Source organism: Oryctolagus cuniculus, chromosome 11 (genome assembly GCF_051225735.1).
Source record: "Oryctolagus cuniculus isolate XC-2025 breed Fujian yellow rabbit chromosome 11, ASM5122573v1, whole genome shotgun sequence".
Taxonomy (NCBI): domain Eukaryota; kingdom Metazoa; phylum Chordata; class Mammalia; order Lagomorpha; family Leporidae; genus Oryctolagus; species Oryctolagus cuniculus.
Window position 1 is genome coordinate 115,168,265 of NC_142877.1, and position 17,222 is coordinate 115,185,486.

A 17,222-nucleotide genomic window follows, 5' to 3' on the forward strand; every position below is an offset into this window, starting at 1 on the left:
AGCCTCACTTCCCAGGCCCAGGGCAGAGCCTTGATTCCGGGTCCTGGGACTGTCACCCTGACCCTGCACTGACCACCTCTGAATTTCTGGGACTCAGGAGCTAGCTGCCCCTACTCTGTTGCATTGGCAGAGACCCCACACCCTGATCACCGCCCTGGAGCTAGAAGTCAGGCAGAGGGAGGTGGCCTGGGGCTGGGGCTGGGGCTGCGGCTGCAGCTGGGGAAGCCACATCGTGTTGCCCCAACACCCAGAACTCCCACCAGGTCCCAGAGCCCATCCCCCACACCGAGTCGCACACTGTGGGCGCACACTAGAGGCAGAGACAAGGCTCCCCCAGCCGAGCTGCGGCCTCAGGCTAGGTTCAGCTGACACACACCCAGGCCCCCCTCTGAAGATGGCCAGGCAGTGAGAAGCCGAGGGGTCAGGGTGGAGGGTGTCTGGCCAGAGACGGACTGGACAGGCCCCTGGAGGCGGGAGGAGGGCCAGGCTCGCCGTCCGTGGACAGGAAGTCATTATCCCCAATTCGCAGGTGAGGACACGGAGGCTCCAGGAACAGAGGAGCTGCCCTCGGCTTGGTCCACGTGCGGCGGATGACTCAGCCCGGACCCGCCTCTGCCTGCCTCCTCCGGGGTGCTCTGGAATCGAGGCCCCTGGGGACCTCGGACTCCGGGGTCCAAACCTACTTCTGCTCCGCGCATGGCCCTGAACAAATCTTCTGTCCTCTGAGCGTCCGTTCCCTCGCCTGCACGAGGAGTTCACAGCCAAGCCCCACCCATCTGCTCTCTCTGAATTCTTCCGAAGCCTGTCCCAAGGGCTGAACCCAGCCGGGGGCCTGGAGATCCCAGCCCTGCCCGGGGGGCTCTGTCTGTGCCTGGCCCGTGTAGAGCAGACCGGGGTCTCTGCCACCCGTTGGCTCCTTCCTGCCACCTGGGGCTTCCTGGAGCTCGGCCCCCTCCCCCTCCCCCTCGCCCCAGCCCCACCCCCACCTGTGGCCTCGAAGCAGCGTCACCTGGTTCCAGTCCCTCCTTTAAACCCACACACACGTGCCCCCTTTCCCTGCCAGACGTGTGTGTGAGTGAGAGGAGGCAGAGACTCTACTTTAAATTAGCTCCTCCTATCCTCACAACACCCTGGGGAAGTTGCTTTACGTGCCCACTTCCCAGACGTGGAAGCTGATGTGTGGAGAGAGAAGTCTCTTCCCGCATCTCCATGCTGGCGGGAGAGGCCCCGGCCAGCCCGAGCCCCTGTTTGCCCTCGGTCATGGCCTCCTTGTCTCGGTCAGGGCCCCAGCTCCAGCCAACCCCTCCAGTGTAACACTACAGCCATTAAAAAGAATGACTACACCTGCTCGATGACTAATCCCAACACCCCAAAATGCTAATGACACAATGTTGGAGAGGAAGCACAGGACGTAAAGAACTGTAAACACCGTGGGAGAAAACTACGGGAGAAGGGTCGTGCGTGGAAAAAAGGCTGGACGGGAACACACAAACACACAGGCATCCCCACTGGTGTCCTCGGCGCTTAGCACCGCCGGCAGTCTCGGTCCTACTTTTCTCTGTCCATCAGGCAGCCAATCAGCGCGCACTACTTTTGCGGCAGAGCAGAGACACTGTGCAAAGATCCTGATGCTACATTTCTGGTCCAAACACCGGGCACCCCGCAGCTTTCTCCTCAGCTCCCTCTCCTTCCAGCCCCCCACCCACCCCACCCCAGATCTGCAGTTTCAGCACAGCGGGGCCGCGATAACCACTGGACAGAAAGCATCTGCGCCCCCCGCCCCCGAGGGACCCCAGCGGCTTCTTCCCCCTCCCCGCTCCAGGTCAGAGCTAGGTGAGGCCCCCCGCCCCCGCCCCGCTCCCAGCCCCTGCCCCGGCTCCGGCTGGCGTTCACCTGACACTTGCGGGTCGGCCTCCGAGACGCGCACACCTGTCTCTCCAGGTGAGGACTGCGGCTAGGGAGACGCGAGCCAGGAGGAGGGAGCCGGCCGGGGGCGGGGCCGTGACGTCACCTCCCGGCCCCGCCCCGGCTTCCCGGCCCCGGGGGATTCGTGGTTCTCGTGCTTGCGGGGTGAGGTGCGGGGACTCTTCTGCCCTCACGCACGCCCCGCGTGGGCTGCCCGGCCGCAGCTGTGCCTGCCAAAGCCACCCTCGGGGCTGGGCGGACAGGACAGGAATCCGAAAAGGAGGCGGAATGCCCGGCCCAACCCCGCGCCGGCTTACAAAGAACGCAGGAGCCTGGGACGCCGGCGCGGGGTGAGGGGCCCCGGGTGGTCGCGCCCCGTTGTCTCAGGGCATGGCACCTGTGCTCAGGAAACCGCGGACTCTCCTCGGGGAGCTGGTTCCCCTCCGGCCAGGTTCTTTGTTTAAAGTGCCCGGGTGCTCGTGGTGGCAGACAAAAGCCCCGGCTTCCGAAAGGTTTAACTACCCGAGAACTTGAAACACGTGTTTGCCTCAGCAACTCCGTTCCAGGAAACCTACCGTGATGAAGTCACCCAGAACACATGCTCAATGCAGCGTTCTGTGTGACGGAGCCACTCAGAACACCCAACAATGGGGACTGGCTAGCAGCGTGGGCGCACAATGGAATACTACACAACAGCACCAGGCATGCGCGTAGCTTATAACCATACAAGGAAGTACTTTATTATGCTAAAGATTTATTTATTTATTTGAAAGGCAGAGTTAGAGAGAGGGGGAGAGAGAGAGAGAGAGAGAGAGAGAGGTCTTGCATCTGCTGGTTCACTCCCCAAATGGCTGCAATGGCCGGAGCTTGGCCAGTCTGCAGCCAGGAGCTTCTTCATCTCCCATACGGGTGCAGGGGCCCAAGGACTTAGGTCCTCCTTTGCTGCTTTCCCAGGCACATTAGCAGGAGCTGGATCACAAGTGGAGCAGCCGGGACTTGAACCAGCCAGCGCCCAGATAGGATGCTGGCACTGCAGGCTGCGGCTTTAGCCTGGTGAGCCACAGCACTGGCCCCAGAAATAGTTTATCCTATTAGGAGAACATAAGCGGCCGGCGCCGCGGCTCCCTAGGCTAATCCTCCCCCTGCGGCGCCGGCACCCCGGGTTCTAGTGCCGGTCGGGGCGCCGGATTCTGTCCCGGTTGCCCCTCTTCCAGGCCAGCTCTCTGTTGTGGCCAGGGAGTGCAGTGGAGGATGGCCCAAGTGCTTGGGCCCTGCACCCCATGGGAGACCAGAAGAAGCACCTGGCTCCTGCCATTGGATCAGCGCGGTGCGCCGGCCACAGCACGCTGGCCGCAGTGGCCATTGGGGGTGAACCAATGGAAAAAGGAAGACCTTTCTCTCTGTCTCTCTCACGGTCCACATGCAGGGATTGCACTGGTGCTCAGGAGAAAACAGGCTTACGCCCAGGGCCGAGCCGGGAAAGACAGCTTGCTGCGCCCCTGCCTGCGAGGCGGCACGTGGAAGTGCGCCGTTGAGCCGGGTTTGTTGTGTTTTCAACATCCAGTGGGCTCGCAGCGCTTTCAGAGAGTGCCTTCATTTCTTAACACATGAACACATGCCTACTGTCTGAGCACCGGGCGTGGTCCGGGGAGGCCCCTCTCCCAGTCCTAGCAGTAGCCCTGGGCTGGGACTGCCGGTTCTCCTGGTCCATGGGAAGTGGAGCCCTGGGTGATCAAGTGTGAGAAAGAGCAGAGACAGGGAGGCCGCTCCGTGCCAAGGCCAAGGGCGCCCTGGACGCTCCTGATTCGAGGGCCACCAGGGGCAGGCGTCCTGGCACAGTGGGTTAAGCTGCTGCCTGCGACCCTGGCACCCCATGTCCAGTCCAGCTCCCAGCAGTGGAGGATGGCCCAGGTGCTTGGGGCCCTGCACCCACGTGGGAGACCCGGAAGAAGCTCCTGGCTCCTGGCTTCAGCCTGGCCCAGCTCCAGCTGTTGTGGCCATTTGAGGGACGAACCAGTGGATGGAAGACCTCTTTCTCTCTCTCTTTCTCTCTCTGTAACTGCCTTTCAAATCAATCAATCTTCTTTTAAAATTAAAAAAAAAATTTTTTAAAAAGGTCACCAGCCTCCACTGGGCTGAAGGGAGCTGAGGACTGGGACAAGGGGAGGCGGTGGGGTGTGGCGGAAGGAGTCCCAGCACAGCCTCTTCCTGCCCACCCAGGGGAGCCCCTCCTGCCCACCCCGGGGCCTGCGAGGGTGGCGCTGCCCGAGAGCCAGGCCTCAGGAAGAGCGGGGCTTCCCACTGGGAGTCAGCAGCGTCGGCCCCGCTAGTTTCATGGCATCGATAGGTTCTGGTGATGAAAGCCGTGTGCGTGCGTGTGTGTGTGCGTGTGTGCACGCGTGTTCTGTGGACAGTTGGGAAAGCCAGTAAAATGGGAAGAAGAAACGGAAGGCAATGCATTCACACTTCACTTTTTATTGTGGACAGTGAACCTGTGCCGCCCGCACCCAAGGTCAACGCTTCCACGCTTGTGCGTTGGTCTCCCCCATTGTAAAACGGGGAACCCCAGCTTTTCTTGAGATGGTGGGAGACAGCGGGGGGCTGCTGTAGCCGCTCAGGGGGCCCCGAAGCCCAACACCTGTGCCTCGTCGGGGCACAGCTGAGCTGCGTGCCAGCTTCACGCCTTTGGAAGCGGGAAGCACCACACTGCCTGCACCACGGTGACGTCCACTGCGGGGCTGAGGGCCCGGTCCCCTGGCGTGCTTGCCGTCACCAGCCATGTCCTGGGGCTGAGCAGTGGCCGGCGGGGGCTCCCAGCAGCCACGTCCATGGGTCTACTCGCTGCAGCGCGGCTGGAGGCCCGGCGGCCTCTGCGCTGTCCCCCAGGAGGGCAGCTGGCTAGCCATCTGGTGTTCTTGCCGCACAGTTATCCCGGGCCTGGTCTGCGTATCAGGCCCCTGCGTGATGCTGGCGGCCCAGATCCTGCCTGTCCTGCTGTCTCTGTCTGGTTGTGAGGTTGGCCTGGCAGGGGTGGGGGCCCCTCCCAAGCCCCCCCATATACGGGGGTGTGTGTGGAAGGGGAGGCAACACCCGGAGATGTCACCTGGATCCCTCAGGGAATGCCTCCAGCAGGCAGGGGCTGGGTCAGGACGCGCGCAAAGCCGCGGCCATTCCCTTCATTAGAGCGTGTAATTTCAGTCAGGGTTCAAATCCTCCTAATTGTGTCCGGAATGTCTCGTGTCTTTTTATAGTTGGTTTGTTTGAATCGAGATCTGCTCCGCGTATCTCTCACATCTCTCTCTCTGTAGGCCAGCAGGCCCTCCCAAGTCGCGGCTCCCCGCAGGTGAGCATGTGTCGTGCTCTGTCTCCGTGCACTGGCCTGTTCTGGGCGCCTCCTGCAGGTGCAGTCCTGTGTCCGTGGCCTTCTGCGGCTGGCTTCTCTCTCAGCAGATGGCATCAGGGTTCACGGATGACAACACGGGCCTGTGCTTCCGCCCTCCTCACAGCTCAGCGAGACCCACACCAAGGTTGCCACAGTCTGGGTTTGGCTAAAAGCATCCTTGTGGGTTTCAGATTCTATTCACTTGAAAGGCAGAGCTGGGGGGGGGGGGGGGAGAGAGAGAGAGAGGGAGGAGAGGAGAGAAGTCTTCCATCCGCTGGTTCACTTCCCAGATAACCACAACAACCAGGGCTGGATAAGGAGCTTCCTCTGGGTCTCCCACACAGGTGCAGGGCCCGAGGACTTGGGCCGTCTTCCACGGTTGGGAGCCTGCGACTTTCCACCCGCCAGCGTGCACAGAGGCAGGGCTTTGCCCGAGGTCCCAGGGCGGATGTGCAGTCCACATCCTTCCCGTGTGCCTGGCCTGTACCCGGGCCTCACACGAGCTGACTCACCTGCTCCTCCCAGCACCCCTTGCGTCATGATGGCCCTTTTCCGATGACAAAGGTGAGGGCCCTGCCTTTGATGAGTCGCCCGGTCATTCGTCTCAGGAGATCTAGGGGACACAGGGACTGTGAAACACAGCTGTGCTGGGGCAAATACAGACGCAGACAGGTGCCCCGAGACCTCACAGGGGAGGAGGCGGGCACCCTGGCGTCTTCCCTGACGCAGTGGGGCCTTCAGGTATGTGTAGGAGTTTGCCCTGGGCAGTCCAGGCAGAGGAATGGGCCTGCCACCTGGGTAAGGCCTGACGTGTGATCTGAGCTGTGGCCAAAGACTCCAGCCTGACCCAATGCTGCCCTGGGGCAGGAGCACGAGGGAGGGTGTGGCCCAGCCCCCTCAGGTGGGGGAGGGTATGCAGACAGCGTTAGAGCAGAGGCCCAGGTCTGAGAATGGCGATGGCCGGGCGGCGGGAGAGGCCTGGGCGCTGCACCCACGCGTGCTCCCTGCCTGCTGGAGACAGCCCTGGGGTTGGCAGCTCCTGCCCCCAGAGAGGCCCCCGAGCTCCGGAGGGATGCACCTCCGGCCGGCGGAAACTCCTTCCGGGTCGCGCGCATTCAAAGTGCCCCTGGAACACGCGCGTCCTCAGTATTTATAAAGAACACCTGGAGAGCAGCAAGAACACTGCCAGCCCTCCAGGATAAAGGCATAGGGAGGGTCTGCGGGAAAGGCAGTATGAGATCTTCTGAAATGCGGTAAAACCTCATTCACGGGGAAGACCAGGCTGCGCCGGGCGCGCTTGGCCTGGTGGCTGAGAGCCACGTCCTGCACCCGGGGTGCCTGGGCTGGGGACTGACTCATGATGGCTCAAGTCGCTGGGTCCCTGCCGCCCCCGTGGGAGACCCGGATGGGGGACGGAGGCAGCTCTGTGAGGGAGAGAGGAGAGCACACCACCAGGCTGGCGACAACGGTGGTGTCCCTCTCTCTGCAAACCCGCTGCCACCCCGGCCGGCCCTTCCCTGCGGGGTTCCGGGCCCTCCTGTTTATCCACCGGGGTACCCACAGGGGAGGGGAAGGATCTGCAGGAAGGGTTGTTCATAGCAGCAGGTGAGGGAGAGAGAGAGAGGAGAGGCGGGGAGCAAGTTGCGTCCATTGGTGGGGGATGCACCCCCACGCACACGGACCGTGACGGCGCCGAGCGCGTGGCCAAGGAAGAGCGTCCTGCACAGATCTGCACAGAGCCTTGGCAGTGAGCAGGGGCCACGGGGGGGGGGGGGCGCATTGTGCTTTGTAGCTGCGTGTGTGAGAAAGGTGGGGAGGGGCGTGGACAGGCCCCTGCCCCCCACACACACACCTTGCACATCCTCCTGGCCTCTGATGATGTCCAGGAGTGGGAGTGGGCACTAGGGGACTGGAGGGTGGGAGACTTCTTCCTGAGCCCCTTAAAGTGCCCGCATCCTCTTTAGAGAGGGAGGCAGCAGGGTCCTGTCTCCCCAGGCCCAGGGGGAGGGAGCGGGGCAGAGGAGCCCTTGGGGGTGGGGGTCTCTGCTGGGTTTCTGGATTTAGTTTTCGCTGCTGTCTCCCTATTTTCTAAATGGGGGGAACTGGGCTCAGGGAGACAGGGTGACACCGAGGACTCACGAGGCAGGGACGTGGGGGGCAGCTGGTGTCCGATTCGCATCCACAGCCCTCCCCCTGGCCCTGTCGCCACACAGCACACCGCGCCACCCTGGATGGGGAGCAGGGGCGACAGATTCCTCACTTAGGCGCCAGCCCTGTTCCGATCTTTCCGATCTTTCCGCTCCTCTGCCCAAAGTGGGCTCTCGTTGGCCTAAACCACACTTCGTTTCAAGAAGGAACGGCTGAGCCCATCGAATGGTCACTTGTGGACTGGAGGGACCCCGGGCTGGATGTGTCGGGGCCCGCTCGTGGGACCACGTCGGGGTTTGCTTCCAACTTAGGCTCTGGAGTCTGGCTTTTTCAACAGGCCTAGATTTGGAAGGAAATCCAATTAACTGGTTCTGTGATAAAATCTACGGGCCTATTTTTCTGATTGAGCCATGGCTGTGTCTTTCTGGATTAGGGTCCCCTCCTCTCTGAAGGAGACATTTCTAGAAAGTTCTAGGGGACACGTGGCTCCCACCACTGTCCTGCTGATTCCAAACGCTGCTTTCTCCCAAGTCGGGCTCAGGGGTGAGCTGGGAGCCCAGGGACCCCCACACCCCGTCTGGCTTCCAGTCCCCTCCGGGGGCAGCCAGCCATCACCCCAACAGACCCTCGGCTTCTTAGGGACAGGGAGCCCGCGACTTACCTGGGTTCCAGCCCTGGGCAGTGGCGAGGGCCAGGGCAGGAATGAATTCAGTTCAGTTGACCTCATTCCGGGGCTGGGGACCCCACTTCTGCCCCCACCTGGCTGCCATGTTTGTCTTGGGTCTTTAGGGGTAGGGTGGTGTGACACCCCAAGACCACCCAGCCTCCTGCTGCCATTCCAGCCAGTGCCCAGTGCCCACACACACGGCGCCCCCAGAGCGCCACGCTCCCCGAGCCGCAGAGAGCACCCGCACTTTCTCTTTGTGCTTAGAGCAGTCCTGGGCTCAGAGAGGGAGAGGGCCCTGCCGGAGGTCACACAGCCTGGGGGGAGGGAGCGTGGGACTCCAGGCCCTTGGTGCGGACGCGGGGGGTGGGGGGACCTTCTGAGCCCCCAGCCAGGAGGGACGAGGGCTGCAGGGTCCCGGCTCAGTGCAGGGGATGGGAGGGACCTTCTGAGCCCCCAGCCGGGAGGGATGAGGGCTGCAGGGTCCCAGCGGGGTCTGAGACAGGAGGCCGAGGCAGTGGCGGGCAAGGCCAGAGTCGGGAAGGACACAGCCTCCTCTCCAGAACAGGAAATGCTTTGAACTTCTCAGTGGGGATGAGTGTGTGAGGAAGAGGAGGGTGGCGTGGTGACAGAGCTCCGGCCCCTCCCTGACATTCCAGCAGGCCTGGGCAGGCTCAGCTGTGGGTGAGTGTGAGGCCCATGACCCTGTCACCTGACCCCACCTGGCCTGAGGGCCTGAGCCGGGCTCCAGGGGGCTTTTGGCCTAGGACAGATGGGGGAGGGTCTTCCGTGCAGGCAGGGCTGTGTGACAGCGGGGCAGGGCGGGAGCACGTAGGCCTGAGAGTCCCTGCACCTGGCCATGTCCAGCGCGGCTCCGTGGGGAGGGGGGCTGGGAGGAAGAGGTGTGGGTGGCGGTCCCAGCGCACGCCCCCAGCCCCTCTGTGTCCTTGCCCTCTGAGGACCCCCCCACTGCCCCGGGGGCTCCATTTGCCCATTTCTTGCTCATTTAAAAGGAATTAATGAAAGTAAGTGTTTAAAGATTTATTTATCTATTTGAAAGGCAGAGAGACAGAAAAGAAAAAAGATCTTCCATCTGCTGGTTCACTCCCCCAAGGGCGGCAAAAGGTAGATCTGGGCCAGGCTGAGGCCAGGAGCTGCATCCGGGTCTCCCACATGGGTGCAGGGGCCCAGCGCTGGCGCCATCTTCCACTGCTTTCCCAGGTGCATTAGCAGGGAGCTGGGTCAGAAGTGGAGCCTGCGGGACTTGAACCCCTGCTCCGATCTGGGACTCTGGGATGCCAGTGGCAGCTTAACCCACTGCACTACAATGCCAGCCCTGAAAATACTTTTTCAAGTTGTGGCAAAATCGACATCCCACAAAATTGCTTATTTTTGTCACTTGTAGGCACACAGCCCTGTGGCACGAAGCTCCCATCATCCAAACTGAAACTCTGCCCCCACCCTGCCCCCCACCCCTGGCGGCCACCACTCTGCTCTGTCGCTGTGCGTCCGGCTCCCTCGCGTGAGCGGAGCCGCACACAGCCTGTCCGGGCCTCAAGCTCACGGGTGGGCGTGTCCTCCGAGCAGGGCCCCCCCCAGCCCACTCCCCAGCCACGGGTGGGGGCCTCCTGCCTCCGAGGCTTCACTCGGCCGGAGGAGGAAGTCGCTTGCTTTTCTTTGATGTCCATGATGACAACGATGATGATGATGATGATGGAGATGACCGTGGTGACAAAGAGGAGGAGGAATCTCGGGCTGACATCTTTCTCTTGCCAGGGCCACCTGAGGCCGGGGCGGGGGGCCTCATTCTTCCTCAGTCCTTCTCTCTCCCCCAGCCCCACCCAGAGCTGAGCTGGGCTTGGGAGTGGCCTCTGGGGCTGGCTCCATCCGGGCCTGAGGGCTTTGGTGAGAAGGCAGTGGGCGGGGACACGGGCGCACGGGCACAAAGCCCTCTCCGTTTTGCAAAGCCCGGGTCAGAAAGGCCTCTGCAGGCAGCCTGATCCATTTGACGGATGGAGATACTGGGGCTTCGGGCGCCCCCTTCTCCTCCGGCAGCGCGGGGGCGGGGCTCAACCTGCAGCCCTCGGGAGGCGCTCCCCTGCTGCCCCCGTGTGGCCAGGTCGGACGCTGCAGGCGGGCGGCGGGGCTACGACCGGGTCCGGGTCACATCAGACCGGGCCCTCTCTTGATGCCAAGTCCAGGGAGCCTGAGGCAGAGAGAGGACGAGCCCTGAGCCCCCAGCCCGGAAGCCTCTCCATATTGAGCCTACGACCCCCAGAAGTGCCCTGCACGGGTGCACTTCCGAGTGGAAAACCAGAGAAGCTTTTGGGAGGCGGTGCCACGTGACCAGGCTGTGGCCCCTGTCCGGCCTCCCCGAGCCTGGGAGCTGTGGGGCTCCAGCAGTGCCTTAGCCTCTCCCATGCTCCCTTCTCAGCATGAAAGGGGTGCACAACCCCCCTTTGCATGAGCACCCCGGCTCTGGGTGTGCTGCCCCCTGGTCCCGTAGCCCCGGCTATGGCCCGTACCTGCTGCTTTCCGTCTGGGACCGGGAGACAGGCACCTGGCCCAGGGCGGGTGAGTTGCGGGGAAGGAACAGAGCGGGTCACGGGGTGTCGGGGCCAGGGCCAGAAAGGCCTGGAGCCTGACAGTGCGCACCCCTCCAGCTACTTGGTGTGGATTCGAAAGTGACCTGGGGCCGGCGCCGCCGTGGCGCAGTAGGCTAAGCCTCTGCCTGCCGCACCAGCATTCCGTTCATGTTCCAGCTGCTCCTCTTCCCATCCAGCTCTCTGCTGGGCCCCTGCTCCCTCCTGGGAGACCTGGAAGAAGCTCCTGGCTCCTGGCTTCAGATGGACCACGCTCCGGCCATTGTGGCCATTTGGGGAGTGAACCAGCAGATGGAAGACCTCTCTCTCTGTCTCTCCCTCTCTGTAACTCTATCTCTCAAATTAAAAAAATCAAAATAAAAAAAGAAAGAAAGTGACCTTTTGATGGGGCCGGCGCTGTGGCGCAGCAGGTTAAGCCACCATCTGCAATGCCGGCATCCCATACGGGTGCACCCCCCCCGCCCCTCCAGCCCAGCGCCTGCCCTTGCCCGGCTGGCCCCGTGCGGCCCTTGGAGCCGGCCGTCTTGGCCCCTGGATGGCTCTGGGTTTGGGTGCAGAGGGAGGACCCCAAGGGGCAAGGGGGAGGGCCCTTCCCTCCCTCCTCGTGGTCCCTCCAGACTCCCGGGCCCAGCCAAGACTGACAGTGGAGTTCGACTCAAGCCAGCACCCGCGTGGGATGCCGGCATTGCAGCTCGCTCCTACCCGGGACAGCCACGGAAGATGGCCCCCGGCCCCCCCAGCAGCACTGCTGTCGGCCGGTGCGCCTGTCCTGCAGGTGTTTCTGAGTTGAAGCAGCCTGGGCCTGCCCACGGGGACCACAGAGCTGCTCTGCGGGAGCCCTGTGCCTGGAGAAGCCACAGGACGCAGGGCCTGCAGCAGAGACAAGAAGATGGGGGAAGACGGGGTGGGGCGCCCAGGTGGAGCCAGCAGCACCCCCGCGCCCAGGGCCCCAGCAAGGCCGTTTGACGGATGAGATCATTAAGGCCCAGAGGAAGGAGAGCAGGCCGGGTCATCCAGGGTCGCCCATTAATGAGTGACTGGGCTGGCGGGAGCCCAGCTGGCCCGGCTCCGCCCTGTCCCCGGGCATCACTGCTGGGAGGCCCAAGGAGAGGACGGCGCAGGCTCCGAGCGTGCACGGGCGGCCCCAGAGCCCAAGTCATCACAGGTGCTAATGCTATCAAGGAATCAGGGAGACAAATCAGAATTTTTCCTTTTTTTATTGATGTTAGTTTAAAATTTGTGTTTACTTATTTCAGAGGGAGTGGGGGAGGGAGAGGGAGAGGGGGAGAGGGGGAGAGAGGGAGAGGGAGAGAGAGAGGGAGAGAGTGGGAGAGGGAGGGAGAGAGAGGTGGGGAGAGGGAGAGGGAGGAGGAGAGAGAGTGGGGGAGAGGGGGAGAGGGCGAGGGAGAGGGAGAGGGAGAGGGCGAGGGCGAGGGCGAGGGCGAGGGCGAGGGCGAGGGCGAGGGCGAGGGCGAGCTCTCCTATCTGCTGGTTCACTCCCCAAACGCCCGCAGAAGCCCGGAGCCTCAGCCCAGCTCTGCCGTAGGAACCCAATCCCTGGAGCCCTGGCCGCTGCCTCCCAGGGCTCAGCCGCAGGAAGCTGGAGCCAGGAGTCGGAGCCGGAGCCCAGGTGCTCTGCCGAGCCGCTAGGCTAATGCCCCCACCATTTGGTATTTTTGTGGGTGGAAGTGCAGGACCAGCAGCAGGTGCCTGGTGAGCCTGGTGGGCAGTGAGTGCTCCTTCTCCACCTCTCGTAGCCGGAGAAGTCAGGAAGGCTGCCTGGAGGAGGCAGGCCTTGGAGGAAAGGGCTGATCGGGAGAGACCCGAGTGCTTGGGGGCGTGGGCTTCCCAGCGTGCCTGACCCTGAGACGCCGTGGATCTGAAATGTGCAGAGGATCTCCCAGAAGGGCACAGGACGGCGCTGGCACTGCCTGTGAGGAGGGGCTGGGCGCTGTCGGGATGTTTACATGGTGTGGCGCCCCGCACGCCACGTGTGTGCGGAAGAAAAACTCACCCGGGGGTCTCCCCACACGTGGGCTCCTGGGCTGCTGCCCCAGAAGACGGACATAGAGGGCTGGTGGGGGGAGGGGACCAAGGTGTCGGCACAGGTGGCCCTGGGCCGCACTTCACAATAAAATCGACAGCTGGGAAGTTTCCCTTGGCCACCCAGCTGGGCTCATTTGCATTCAAATTTGCATTTATTTGCATGCCATCTCTGGGTCAATCTTATTCCTGCCCAGTGCCCACCTCCCCAGGCCCAGCTGGCCCCACCTCCAGCCACAGTGCCATCATGCGGCCGTCCCCACGTCCCCTAGCCCCCCGTGGAATCCCCACACCCCCTCCCTTCCTTCCGTGGTTTCAGCACCATCTCTGTGGCCGGGGCCCCTCTCATCCCACCCAGTCTTGCAGGGACCCTGGTAGACGGGGCCGTGGGCCCACTTTACAGACGGGCAAGCTGAGGGCCCGGAACGGGAGGCCTCTTCCTTCCTGGTCCTCGTGTATCTCCTGTCCGTTACTTGGGTTTTGTTTTAAAGTCACTCACTTTCGTGAGGTCTTGAAAATAAACCAAGTCGGGGCCGGCGCTGTAGCGCAGGGGTAAAGCCACCTCCTGCAGTGGCACCATATGGGAGCCGGTTTGAGTCCCGGCTGCTCCACTTCCGATCCAGCTCCCTGCTGTGGCCTGGGAAAGCAGTAAAAGATGGCCCAGGTCCTTGGGCTCCTGCACCCACCTGGGAGACCTGATTTGGGCCGCCAGTTCCAAAGGGCAGCCCAACGCCTCGGCAGTAGGTCCCACGATGCACAAGCAAAAGAGAAGCAGCAGAGACGCTGCGAGCTGGACGCCGCCCCCCCTCCCCCGGCCGCAGCCCCGCCCCCTGCACGGCACAGCCCCGCCCCCTGCACCGGCACAGCCCCGCCCCCTGCACGGCACAGCCCCGCCCCCTGCACGGCACAGCCCCGCCCCCTGCACCGGCACGGCCCCGCCCCCTGCACCGGCACGGCCCCGTCTCCCCCACACAGGTCGCCTTCTGTCTGAAACTGGAGACCAGAGTTGCTGACGTATTCAGCCCTGTTGCGCCAGGCTAGGCTGTCTCCCTGGGACAGCCGGCCACTTGCTGTCCCGCCCAGAGCGCACGAGGCCCACAGAGCCACCGTCTTTCCAAGCCGTGCAAACTTGTAATTTCTGCCATCGCGGCTAATGATGTTCAATACCTGCCTTTTTTTTTTTTTCTTTTTTTTTTTTTGACAGGCAGAGTGGACAGTGAGAGAGAGAGACAGAGAGAAAGGTCTTCCTTTGCCGTTGGTTCACCCTCCAATGGCCGCCGCGGCCAGCGCGCTGCGGCCGGCGCACCGCGCTGATCCGATGGCAGGAGCCAGGAGCCAGGTGCTTTTCCTGGTCTCCCATGGGGTGCAGGGCCCAAGCACTTGGGCCATCCTCCACTGCACTCCTTGGCCACAGCAGAGGGCTGGCCTGGAAGAGGGGCAACCAGGACAGAATCCGGCGCCCCGACCAGGACTAGAACCCGGTGTGCCGGCGCCGCTAGGTGGAGGATTAGCCTAGTGAGCCGCGGCGCCGGCCCCTGCCTTTTTTTTTTTTTTTTTTTTTTTTTTTGACAGGCAGAGTGGACAGTGAGAGAGAGAGACAGAGAGAAAGGTCTTCCTTTGCCGTTGATTCACCCTCCAATGGACGCTGTGGCCGGCGCATCGCGCTGATCAGAAGGCAGGAGCCAGGTGCTTCTCCTGGTCTCCCATGTGGGTGCAGGGCCATCCTCCACTGCACTCCTGGGCCACAGCAGAGAGCTGGCCTGGAAGAGGAGCAACCAGGACAGAATCCAGCGCCCCAACCGGGACTAGAACCCAGTGTGCCGGCGCCACAGGCGGAGGATTAGCCTAGTGAGCTGCGGCGCCGGACAAATACCTGCCTTTTAAAAAATATTCATTTATGGGGCCAGCGCTGTGGCGTAGCGGGTAAAGCCGCCGCCTGCAGTGCCGGCATCCCATGTGGGTACCAGTTTGAGTCCCGGCTGCTCCACTTCTGATCCAGCTCCCTGCCGTGGCCTAGGAAAGCAGTAGAAGATGGCTCAAGTCCTTGGGCCCCTGCACCTGCATGGGAGACCCAGATGAAACTCCTGGCTTCTGCCTCGCCCTCTCTGTAGCTCTGACTTGGAAATAGATAAGTAAATCTTTTAAAAATATTCATTTATTTTATTTAAAAGGCAGAGGGACAGAGAGTGAGCGAGCGAGCTTCCACGGGTTGACTCCCCCAAATGGCCGCAATAGCCAGGGCCGGGCAGGGCCGAAGCCGCCACTTGGACACCCGCGTCGTGTATGGGGCACCTGGGTTTGAGTCCTGCCTCTGCTCTCAACCCAGCTTCCTGTTAACGAGCCTGGGGCAGTGCATGATGGTGCCTGGCTCCTGGCTTCAGGCTGACCCCGTCCTGGCTGTCGTGGGCATCTGGGGAGTGAATCAGCAGATGGCAGACCACACAGGTCTCTCTCCCTTCCTTCCTGTCACCCTGCCTTGCAAATAAATCAATATTTTTTAATAAAAAATTAACTCCTGGCACAGCAGGTTAAGCTGTCACCTGTAACACCAGTGTCCCACATCAGAGCACGGGTTCGAGTCCCAGCTGCTCCACTTCCAATCCAGCAGTAGAAGGTGGCTCAAGTCCTTGGGCCCATGTGGGAGACCGGAAGAAGCTCCTGGCTCCTGGCTTTGGATCAGCTCAGCCGTTGTAGCCATTTGGGAAGTGTCTCTACCTCTCTCTGTAACTCTACCATTCAAATAAATAAAAACAAATCTTAAATAAATAAGTGAATTTTTTAAATTCATGGAAAATTAAGTTAAAAGGTAAGCTATTTTTGTTAAAAATTTTAAAATCAGACATGGATTTTTCTTTTTTTTTAAAGATTTATTCATTTATTTGAAAGTCTGAGTTACACAGAAAGTAAAGGAGAAGGAGAAGGAGAGGGAGAGGGAGAGGGAGAGAGAGAGAGAGAGAGGTCTTGCATCCACTGGTTCACTCCCCTATTGGCCAGAGCTGTGCCAATCCAAAGCCAGGAGCCAGGAGCTTCTTCCAGGTCTTCCACGCGGGTGCAGGGGCCCAAGGACTTGGGCCATCTTCCACTGCTTTCCAGGCAATAGCAGAGACCTGGATTGGAAGTGGAGCATCCAGGTCTCGAACCGGTGCCCCTATCGGGTGCCAGCACTGCAGGCAGTGGCTTTACCCACTATGCCACAGCGCCAGCCCCATGGCTTTTTCAAAAATACATTACCCGTTAACTTTTGGGAGACCTTTTGTATACATGAGTTTCAGAATTTTTTGCATCAGAATAAATTTGTCTTTTATTTTCCACAAATTTTTCTAAAATGCCTATTTATTTGAAAGGAAGAGTAACCGAGAGAGAGGGAGAGAGAGAGAGAAACAGAGACAGAGAGATGTTCCATCTGTGGGTTCATCCCCAAATGCCGGCAGGAGCTTGGGCTGGGCCGGGCCCAAGGCGGAGCCAGGAGCGCTATCTGGGTCTCCCAGGTGGGTGCAGGGGCCCAAGCACCTGGGCCATCCCTGCTCCTTCCTGGGTGCACCTGCAGGAAGCTGGATGGGAAGTGGAGCAGCCGGGCTCAAACCAGGCCCCAGTGCGGGCGTCGATCCACCGGCTGTGCCGCGGTGCCCGCCCGCCACCCCACAGATTTTTTAATTTAGTTTACAATTTTCAAGAATCATATTTGTTTGTCTTTTTAAATTGACAAATTCCAGTCATTTACCAAGTCCAGTGCATTGTTGTGAAGTGTGTCCAGCTAATTAGCATACGCGTCACCCACCAGCTGTTCCCGTGGTGAGAAGGCCGGAGTGGATTCTCAGCACCGGGCGTCGCTGCTAACCAGTCACCGGGGCACCACTGGAGCTCCAAACTCAGTCCTCTGAGGGAGGTTTTGTGTCCTTTGCCCAAGGTCTCATCTCCCTTCCTCCCTCCAGCCCAGCTCCGTAACCCCCGTTCTCTTCCTCCTTTTCTTCTTCTTGTTAAAGATTTATTTTATTTGAAAGTCAGTTACAGAGAGGCAGCGAGAGAGAGAGGTCTTCCATCCACCAATTCACTCTCCAAATGGCCGCATCAGCCAGGGCTGGGCCAGGCTGAAGCCAGGAGCCGGGAGCTTCTTCCAGGTCTCCCATGTGGGTGCAGGGGCCCAAGGACTTGGACCGTCCTTTGCTGCTTTCCCAGGCCATCAGCAGGGAGTTGGATGGGAAGTGGAGCAGCCAGGACTCGAACCAGCACCCATATGGGATGCTGGTGCTGCAGGCCAGGGCTTTAACCCGCTGTGCCACAGTGCTGGCCTCTGGTCATTTTATATCAGATAGGCAGAGAGGAAGAGAGAGGTCTTCCATCCACTGGTTCAGTCCTCAGGCTGACCCAAGGAGCTGGGAATCCAACCCAGGTTTCCCACACGGTGCCAGAGACTCAAGCACTTCAGCCGTCAGCTGCTGACCCCCGGGGTCTACAGCAGCGGGAAGCTGGGTCAGAG

The 17,222-nt window shown here is 61.3% G+C and overlaps 1 protein-coding gene across 9 annotated transcripts in view; it reads right to left on the minus strand.

Moving 5' to 3' along the window:
• CSNK1E (casein kinase 1 epsilon) overlaps positions 1-2,440 on the minus strand; it is a 32,885-nt gene extending 30,445 nt beyond the window's left edge. For 6 of the 9 annotated variants that reach the window (XM_089307631.1, XM_089307630.1, XM_089307629.1 and 3 more), the window contains exon 1: positions 1,894-2,034. The gene's annotated coding sequence lies outside the window, so the exon portion shown is untranslated. Of the gene's footprint in view, positions 1-1,893; positions 2,035-2,222 lie in introns of those variants that run through there. The other 3 variants (XM_089307625.1, XM_089307626.1, XM_089307638.1) reach the window with 3 other exon arrangements.
• Between the last annotated feature and the right edge of the window lie 14,782 nt (positions 2,441-17,222).